This window comes from Pseudorasbora parva, chromosome 11 (genome assembly GCF_024679245.1).
Source record: "Pseudorasbora parva isolate DD20220531a chromosome 11, ASM2467924v1, whole genome shotgun sequence".
Taxonomy (NCBI): domain Eukaryota; kingdom Metazoa; phylum Chordata; class Actinopteri; order Cypriniformes; family Gobionidae; genus Pseudorasbora; species Pseudorasbora parva.
The window spans coordinates 32,504,860-32,514,150 of record NC_090182.1 but is presented as its reverse complement, the minus strand read 5'-3'; the positions used below and the strand labels follow the sequence as shown (position 1 = coordinate 32,514,150).

Sequence of the window (9,291 nt, the reverse complement as noted above, 5' to 3'; positions counted from 1 at the left end):
GTTAGAAGAGGTCGAAGTATTCATAAGCAAGTTCGAGGGCAACGTGGAGGCAGGGTGGGGGGTCAAAATGACAATAACATTGGCCGTGGCTGTGCACTCGGCACACTCGGCGGCGCGTGAGGCAGATCTGGACGCGAGCAGACGCGCTGTGACACGGGGCAGAGGGGCTATTATGCTAGGGGCTATAATATATAATATATATGTGCCCCATATATGCAATCAGAGTGCTTACTGTATGTAGTAAATGGGAAATCTCTACAGCAAAAGGCAAACCCCTACATGCATTTGGTTTGTTTCTACCATTTATTAGTAATGATTTACACAGTTTGTTTACTATTTACTATTTACCTGAACATTCAGAATTGTGCAATATAGCACACAGAAGGTGAGGGACATTTTGGGGGGAAAGAAGTGCTGCATTTTATCATTTAATCATATGGCTTTTCATGAAAATTCTATAATCCAAGATTGCCCCCACATTATGACGTTATAACATGCAAATTAGATGGGAAAATATAATCTATACATAAACATAGGTTCCTCCTTAATATTTCTCTAATTTACAGAAAGTTTCTATCTTTTATCACTTTTAAGATATAGCCTTTTGAAATTAAGATGTCAAAATCGAACGTTTTAGGAAAAAACCTCTGGCGCCTAAACGGTTAAACAGCACAAACCAAAAATACAGACCACTGTACAATCTGCAGTGTTATTTTTCTCACAACATAATATTTCAACTTACCTCAATTTGTGAATGTCTGATATGAAGTTCTCCTCGAAGTCACAGCTAGCAGCAGTGCTTTCCGAATAGACTGTTATAGGGTTAGTTCACCCAAAAATGAAATTTATGTAATTAAGGACTAACCCTAATTTCATTCCACACCCGTAAGACCTCCGTTCATCTTCGGAACACAGTTTACGATATTTTATATTTATATTTAGTCTGACAGGATATCTAGGTGTAGGCACCATATACTGTCCATGTCCAGAAAGGGAATAAAAACACCATCAAAGTAGTCCATATGTGACATCAGTTGGTTAATTAGAATCTCTTGAAGCATCGAAAATACATTTTGGTCCAAAAATAGCAAAAACTACGACTTTATTCAGCATTGTATTCTCTTGAGGGCGTATTCTCTTGAGGGCTCTTATTCTCTCATTTGTTTTCAAACCTCAAATAAAGATTCAAGCGGTCATGAATCAGCGTATTGATTCATGATTCGGATCGCCAATGTCACGTGATTTCAGCAGTTTGGCAGTTTGACACGCAATCCAAATCAGGAATCAGTCGCCTGATTCATGACTGTTTGAATCTTTATTTGAGGTTTGAAAAGGGTTACTTTGTATTAGTAAAAAACCTGGTAGTATATTTGTCACATGCCTGTCCTGTCTTGTGTGCACATATGGGTTTTGTCAGTATGACCTGCCTCATTTCTTCCCTTTTATAAGCTTCTGGTGTCAGATCGTCTTTGTCAGATCGTTGTAGTGTCTACGTCTCCCATTCCCCTGTGTCTTCTATGTGGTATGTGTTTACAGTTACATTTACATTTAATCATTTAGCAGACGCTTTTATACAAAGCGACTTACAAAAAAGGGGAGAGCAATAGAAGCAAAAAAAACTAAACAAGGCCAACAACCCCCATATGAAAAAAACCTATATGGTTCATATATAGCGACCATATATGTTCCTTACTTAAATCAGTCAGAATTATCTTATATGTTTAATGTAAGTCCCATATATGTCATACACAAAATCAGACCGTTTATGGCCCATTTCATACTAAAAAGCACACAGAAAACTTTTGGGTCATGTATGAATCCTGCAAAAATCTTATATGAGTTTTACATGTAAACTGTATGCAATGGTATATGCAGGGCAGGACTTAGGGTGGTGGGGGCCCCTGGGCTTGAGTCACTTCCGGGCCCTACCTTCTATACATTACTTTAGATAGAACAAAATGATACACAAGCTATGTATTAGAGCAACACAATTCTGGATAAACTGAGAATAAAATTAGAGATCACGATTCTGAACAAACAACTAAACAAAATAACATAATTTATGTTAATTGCTGAAGTCTATAAAAAAAATTTAATCTGAATTATTAAAAAAAACAAAAAAAACAAAAAAAGAAAAATTTGTTAATAAGTGTATGTTGATTTAGCCTACCTAGTTTCACACTGCCCGCTCCAGGCAGGGCTCGAACTCGGGTCTTTTCGCACAGGAGACACACTGCAAGCGTGCCGTGACCGTCTCGGCTGCGTGGCGTGTCCGTTTGTATTTCGGCTCCCACCGGTTAGAGCTTGCATACTGCCTGCGTCACACGTGCTGTCAGAGCCGCGCGGAAAACGCGTGCATGCTTCGAAAAGAAGAGACGCCTATTTTTCACGCGACATGCGAGCGTGTTGGAAGCGTTTCCAGGCAAAATAGAATAGGAAAAGATGTTTATATGCCATTTTGACACGAATACATATTAAAAAATGACATTTTCATCTGTGAAAGTCTGTAGGTTAACATAAATGCAGATATAGGCCTAATTATAATAATAAAAAACAACATAATAATCGATTTTGAAATATTAAACCTGTCAATACCAAGGGCGTAGGTTTGGTCTCAGCTTTGGTGGGGACATCCCACCAGGTTTGCCCAGATTATATTGTCTATTATTTATTACTGAGTATGGAAATGCACCATAGTTTGGGAATGAACGATTATTAATTTATGAGGCTTTTCAGCCCAATCCAGTACCATAATAATAATAAAAGACAAAATACTCTTTAATTGTCAAGTTCATAAATGATTTTCAAAACTGATTTGGAAAAAAAACACAACATGCACACAAAATTACTTATTTTCAATATAAAAAATGATTGTGGACTGGATTTTTTTTTTACCTCATCACATTATTGAGCATGTCAAAGATTAGTAACAACTTTAGATTTGATGCATTGTTAGTTTTTGTACAGGATCAGTTTTTGTTTCTCCCTCATTTACTGTTTGTGGCTGTTTTTGCCCCATTGACTTCCATTATAACCACATTTTTTGATTTTAAAGCCATAATGCTATATAATCATGCACAATCACTTTTTATATTGAAAATAAGTTATTTTGTTTGTAAGTTTTTTTTTTCCAAACCAGTTTTGAATCAGTTTTTGAAAATCATTTATGAACTTGGCATTTAAAGAGTGATAGTAGTGATAAGAGTGACAATCAAACAATGACAACAGCTCAACAATAAACATGGAATCAAGTAGGCCTATGCAAGCTTGCAACAGAACACATTTTATATTAATTTACATTTGATTATTTTATTTATTTCTAAAGAACTCTTTAATAGCCTATATTGGTGCACTTGAAAGGGATGGTTCACCCAAGAATTAAAATCCTGTCATCATTTACTCGCCCTCATGATGTTCCAAACCTGTATGAGTTTCTTTGTTCTGCTGAACACAAAAGAAGATTTTAAAGGAAGTTTGTAACCAGGCTGCTTTGGGGGCACCATTTACTTCCATGGTAGGAATTCAACATAACAAAGAAATTTATACAGGTTTAAAAAGGGAAATTGACAGGTTTTTCATTTTGGGTGCACTGTCTCTTTAAGCAGTCATTTTGAACCAGTAACCACTTTACTGAAAAAAAATGTTCTGAAATTCAAACATTAAATTAAATTTTCTTTATTAATTTACTATTATGACTATATTATTATGCAATTATTTGTCACATTTTTATCTAAATATTTTTTAAATGTCAAACTTTATATGACAGGATTATTTATTATTAATATAGCCTATAGCTAAATTATAAATTAATAACATTAATTAGGCTATAATCTATTAATTAACCGGTCTAATGTCTAGAAAAATAAGTCTGCCAAGCTTTGATAATGTATGGAATATTATATTAATATATTATCCATTAAATGGCCTACCTAGAAGCACGGATGTGTCCGTCATCACTGCTGCTTTCAGTCAGACAGTCTGAGACACTGAAATGCTTCTCTGCAAAGGTTGCAGTTTTTCTTAGGTTCATCGTAAGTTACTGTATGTTTTTAAAGAAGCGCGCAAGTTTACAGCGCATGTTCTCGAGACTCCGTCGCAGGGATGGAAATTAGCACCCGCCACCAGCCAAATGCGGGTGATTTTGAGTTGTGGCGGGTAAACTCGCTTCACCTACCGGCCACCGTGGCGGGTAAATAAAAATAGCATACTGTTTCCCCTCTTTATAAACTGTGTTCAGTGCATGCGAGTGCGGCCATATGTCCGAATATGACCAGTCGTTTTCGCCGTCATTACCCGGATGTAGTGCCAGAAGACGCGAATAAGAACTCGTGCTCGCGCTGAGAGAAGATCTGTCACTGTCATCCGGAAGCGCGCACCCGTCTCACAGCGCGCAAATATTGAGTTATCTTTCAAGTCTTGTGCTGCTTAAACAGACAAACTCACACAAAAAGTATACCAACATGTTCATCTTGATGAGTATTTTAGCAGACATAATCTGAATATGCCTTAAGAGGACTTTATACAGTCGTGAAAGATGACGCATATCCTTCTATTAGGTCTTAAAGGGGAAGTAACGTTAGCCTTTACTGCTGTCTGTTTAATGTCAAACAAAAGGACATCACTCACTGCTCTTGATTGAATAGCTTTTGTAAGTTAAATAAGAATTAATCTTTCATTTAAACAGTTAAATATGCAGTTATTTTACATTTGATTACTTTATTGAATTTCTGTACCTTTCTGCAGGCCAGTAGACCTGTACATTATTATTTAATGTACACATGAGTGAGGTCAAGTTAAACATTTTAGTTTGAATTTTATTTTATACTGTGGGTTGTTGCAATGTGCTAAATAAATATTTGCATAATTTGTAATTGATTTATTATTTGAAACTTTAATATTAATTAATGTAATTGCAATGCCTTGATTTTTTAGTAAAGTTACACAGTCATAGCATTAGCCATAAATGCAATTGATAATTGGCATCATTTCTTTTAGTGCTTCGGTTTCAGCCAATAATTTTTATTTTGGTGCATCCCTACTGACAATGTTCTGCTCGGTGTGTCGTCAACACGCTTCAGGAGATGCCAAAACTAGTTGTTTCATTGTTGGGATTAAAAACCTAAAACTGGAAGCCATAAAAGATCACGAATCATCCAAATGCCACATCCAGGTAAAAAAAAAAAAAAAAAAAAAAGAGAGAACACAGAGCCCTACTCATTTAATGAAATGTATATCAGTTCATGGTTTGTGTGTGTATAAGATTGAAAAAAATGTCAGTATTTCATTGAGATTTTAGATTAAATAAACAGCTTAAGTATTGTAGAGCTTGTAGTATTAATTTTCACATTGTCGGTTAAAAACAAGAAAGTGGCTGGTAAAAACATGGAGTGGCTGGTAGATTTTGAAATCCACCAGCCACAGTGGCCGGTGGACAAAAAAGTTAATTTCCATCCCTGCTCCGTCGCTATGGCAGCAAAGCGCCTCTAAAACGCAATCTTGTGCATCGCGTCCCGTATTGGTTTGATACGGCGGGACGCGTCATTTTGCTTGTAGATATGGAATCGATCCATATAGCAGCACGAAGGAGTTTGCTAAAATATTGGTGGGGACAATTTTGTCATCTTAAAATATTGATTGGGACTAGTACCTAGCGTCCCCCCCTAAACCTACGCCCATGGTCAATACAGAATAATATGTTCTGTAGCCTATTTTGCCGTCAATAGATATGTATGGTCAATAGGCGACTGGCGACGTTGTCTTTGCTGTATCAAAGGCAATATATTTATATTTAACATGAAGTATAGGGCTTCCCTCGGCAGCCGCGCCGCGGCTGACACGCAACAGAAACGCCATGCTCACACCACGCTAGACGAGGAAAGCATCTCTTGAAATGAAAAGAGTTTACCTGCACAGTTCTCGTTAGCTTGGCTCATAGACCGTAAAAAAAACCTCGCCTCCGTTACACTGGCAAATATGTTTCAGACCCAGCCGCTATTAAAACAATCTGCCAGATTCGGCAGATGCGGGCGCGGGCCAGATATTATCGCTGGCGGGCCATTTTTGGCCGCTAGTTTTCCACAAACTTTAAAATAAAAATGAAATGACTGACATATTGAAAAAAACAAACGTAAAATGACGGGGCCCCCTATTGGGCGGGGCCCATGGGCTTGAGCCCAGTCAAGCCCAATGGTAAGTCCGGCCTTGGGTATATGGTATTAGTAGAATATACATGATATTCATATACAAATCATATAAAGTTCTTATACTGAATCAGATGCTAGTCATATTAAAGTCATATAGGATTTATTTATATTTTGTGTCATTTGTTTATATGCTTTTTATACAGATTTCATATTTTTTTAATAGGGAAATGGTGTGTTAGCTCTTCAAGTTTATATAATATACATTTAAACTACATATAATAATCATACATGATTTCAGTCAATATTACAACATCTCTGCATATACTAACCATATATGATTTCAATCAATGACATACACAAATTTGTGATGGAAACACTTTTATTTCAACACAAAATGAAACACTCAAATTATACTCCACATGAGTAATTTACAATTCCAACTTGATAGCAAACTGAACTTTGCTCAGGAAAAAAACAAAACCCAAAAAACAACAACAAAATACACTGAACACAGTGTCATGGCCATCAATCAAAGATAATGAACGGATTAGTTCACCCCAAAATAAAAATTGACTGATAATTTACTCACCCCCATCTCATCCAAGATGTTCATGTCTTTATTTCTTCAGTGGAAAAGAAATTAAGTTTCTTGAAGAAAACATTCCAGGATTGTTCATCATATAATGCTTTTCAATTGCAACCAAAATGTTGAAGGTCCAAATCAACGCCGTTTCAAAGGGCTTCATAGCCTCTGCATGATCCCAGATGAGGAATAGGGTCTTATCTAGTCAAACGATCAGTCATTTAAAAAAATGAATATACATTTCAACCTTAATTGTTCAACTTGCTCAGCTCTGCGAGGTGCCAAGGATGACGTAATCACGTAATCTGAAAATAAATGAACGTCTTATGGGTTTGGAACGACATGAGGGTCATTTTAACAACATACATTTTTGGGTGAACTAAACGTTAAAAATTGACAAAGTTTAATAAATACTGTAATAATGTATTGCTCATTGTTAGTTCATGTTAGTTTATACATTACAATAAAGTCTCATTTGTTAACATTAGTTCAAGTCTTACAACTCACATTACATAAACTTCTTCAACACTTCCCATTCAGAACTGAACCAGTCCTCATGGGATGAACCAGTCTGTGGCTGAACCTGTTCTTCTTGCGTGGTCTTCAAATGTTTTCATGAAGATCTTTCTGTGGAAGAAAAAGAAAATCTTCTTGACCACCTCATTTACATACATGAATATTAGAAACACGTTTCATTATTAATTTTTTTTCAGTATAACAATATATTCTTATACAGTTACTTACTTTCTATTACAAAATTGTAATATTGTACATCATTTAGATTCATTTATGTTGCAGTTACATGAATGCAAATGATAGAAGTTTATATTTTAGCTATATTTTAACTACATTAGAGCAATTTGCAAACTCAAGTTCACTAAAACATTAACTCTTTTAAAGTGAATTGGCACAAAATAGACTATTAATGATGACAAAAGGAACATACCGGTAAACAAATCACATTACATTTATTCTAACTTTTGCTGTGTCACACAATCGTTGTATGACGTTATCTATGCAAACCATGAGCTTTAGGGTTTAACTTAGTTATCAAATGACATAGTTAAACAACTAGAATAGTTGTTTTTTACATTTGATCATTTAGCAGACGTTTTTATTCAAAGGGACTAACAAATGATGAGACCAATCATATAGTTTAATAACTTTAATACAAATATAAGCATTTTTTTTTTGCACATTAAATACTTGTAATTTAATTTTTGCACGTGCGCGCAGCATAATTAGGCTTAACGTTACCTGTACGTTACCTAACACTAAGGCTGTGGCACCGACATGATAACAGAAACGAACAATTTACAAATCTTTTAGCAAATCTTGCCATTAAATAAGTTAACATTTGCATTGAGAACGGCATGACAAACACAATTCTTACCTGGAGCTCGACACTTCGCGGTCCCGCTGGGAGTCAATCATATCACGGAGACAACAAGAACCCGCGATTGATTTCCTCCTGGCCGCGGCGCGTTGACGCATGCGCAGTTTGCGATGACAGAACTAAGGCTATTTTTGTTACAGACATCTTCATCGTCTAAGCCTAACGCTTAGAGTGAGTGTTTAATTATTATTTTTTAAATATTGCTGATATTGCTGTTAACAAATAGTTTGTATGGGTAGAACATTACGAAACAAATATATGGGAATATACTGCAATTATATGCAAAATAGCCTATATTAAAGGAAATATAAAGGAATAAAGGAAACTAAAGCCTTTTTTTAATATAGCTACTGCAATGTATGCATATTGACTATATTTATAAAATATGGCTATATTTTAACACATAAAATATTTAGTAGGCCTAATTAAGATATAAATAATATTACATGTAATATCCATTAAGTTGTATCCTTTATTGTGTAGCCTTACTGTATATTGAATTTGCCATATTAATGTGAATGCATGTACACACATAAACACTTTTACAGAATGAGTTACAACAAATTTCTACTTCCCATCATGCTTTACTTCTGATTTAAAGGAGGTTAAAGGTTAAAATTAATTGTTATTTGATGTGTTTTTGCTCAATTTAAAAACCTGTAAAACTGTTACTTTTATTAACAATAATGTCGGTGCACTTTTCAGCAGTTACAGCTCTTTGCTAAATATGTAGGAACATGCCAGTGTGCTTGACTTGTGTTATTGTTAACTGTATGTGTGTGTGTATGTGTGTGTGTATATATATATATATATATATATATATATATATATATATATATATATATATATATTTTTTTTTTTTGCATTAGGGTTACCCCTTTTTATTCGTTTTACTTGCTAATTAATTTACTAAAGTAAAATCTCACTGATTTGCAGGGGCACTGGCGTAGGAACCGGGGGGGACGGGGGGGACGTGTCCCCCTCAATATTGGAAAATGCTGCATGTGTCCCACCCAAAAATTAGCCTATACGCAGGGACAAAAACTGTAACATTTGGAACTTCTATTTTGAAAGCGCAACAAAGAAGATATTCGGTTTTGCCAGTCAAACCCAGAGTGATTTCATGCTTGAATAATCATTCGCAAATCACCAGCTTCATAACGCACGCG

The 9,291-nt window shown here is 35.4% G+C and overlaps 1 long non-coding RNA gene across 1 annotated transcript; it reads right to left on the bottom strand.

The window, feature by feature from the left end:
* Window positions 1-6,330: 6,330 nt before the first annotated feature.
* Window positions 6,331-8,237, bottom strand: LOC137092356 (uncharacterized). Its single transcript, XR_010908229.1, has 3 exons — window positions 8,120-8,237; window positions 7,234-7,353; window positions 6,331-7,031 (listed from the first exon to the last, which is right to left on the bottom strand). It is a non-coding gene; the product is annotated as an uncharacterized lncRNA (long non-coding RNA).
* Between the last annotated feature and the right edge of the window lie 1,054 nt (window positions 8,238-9,291).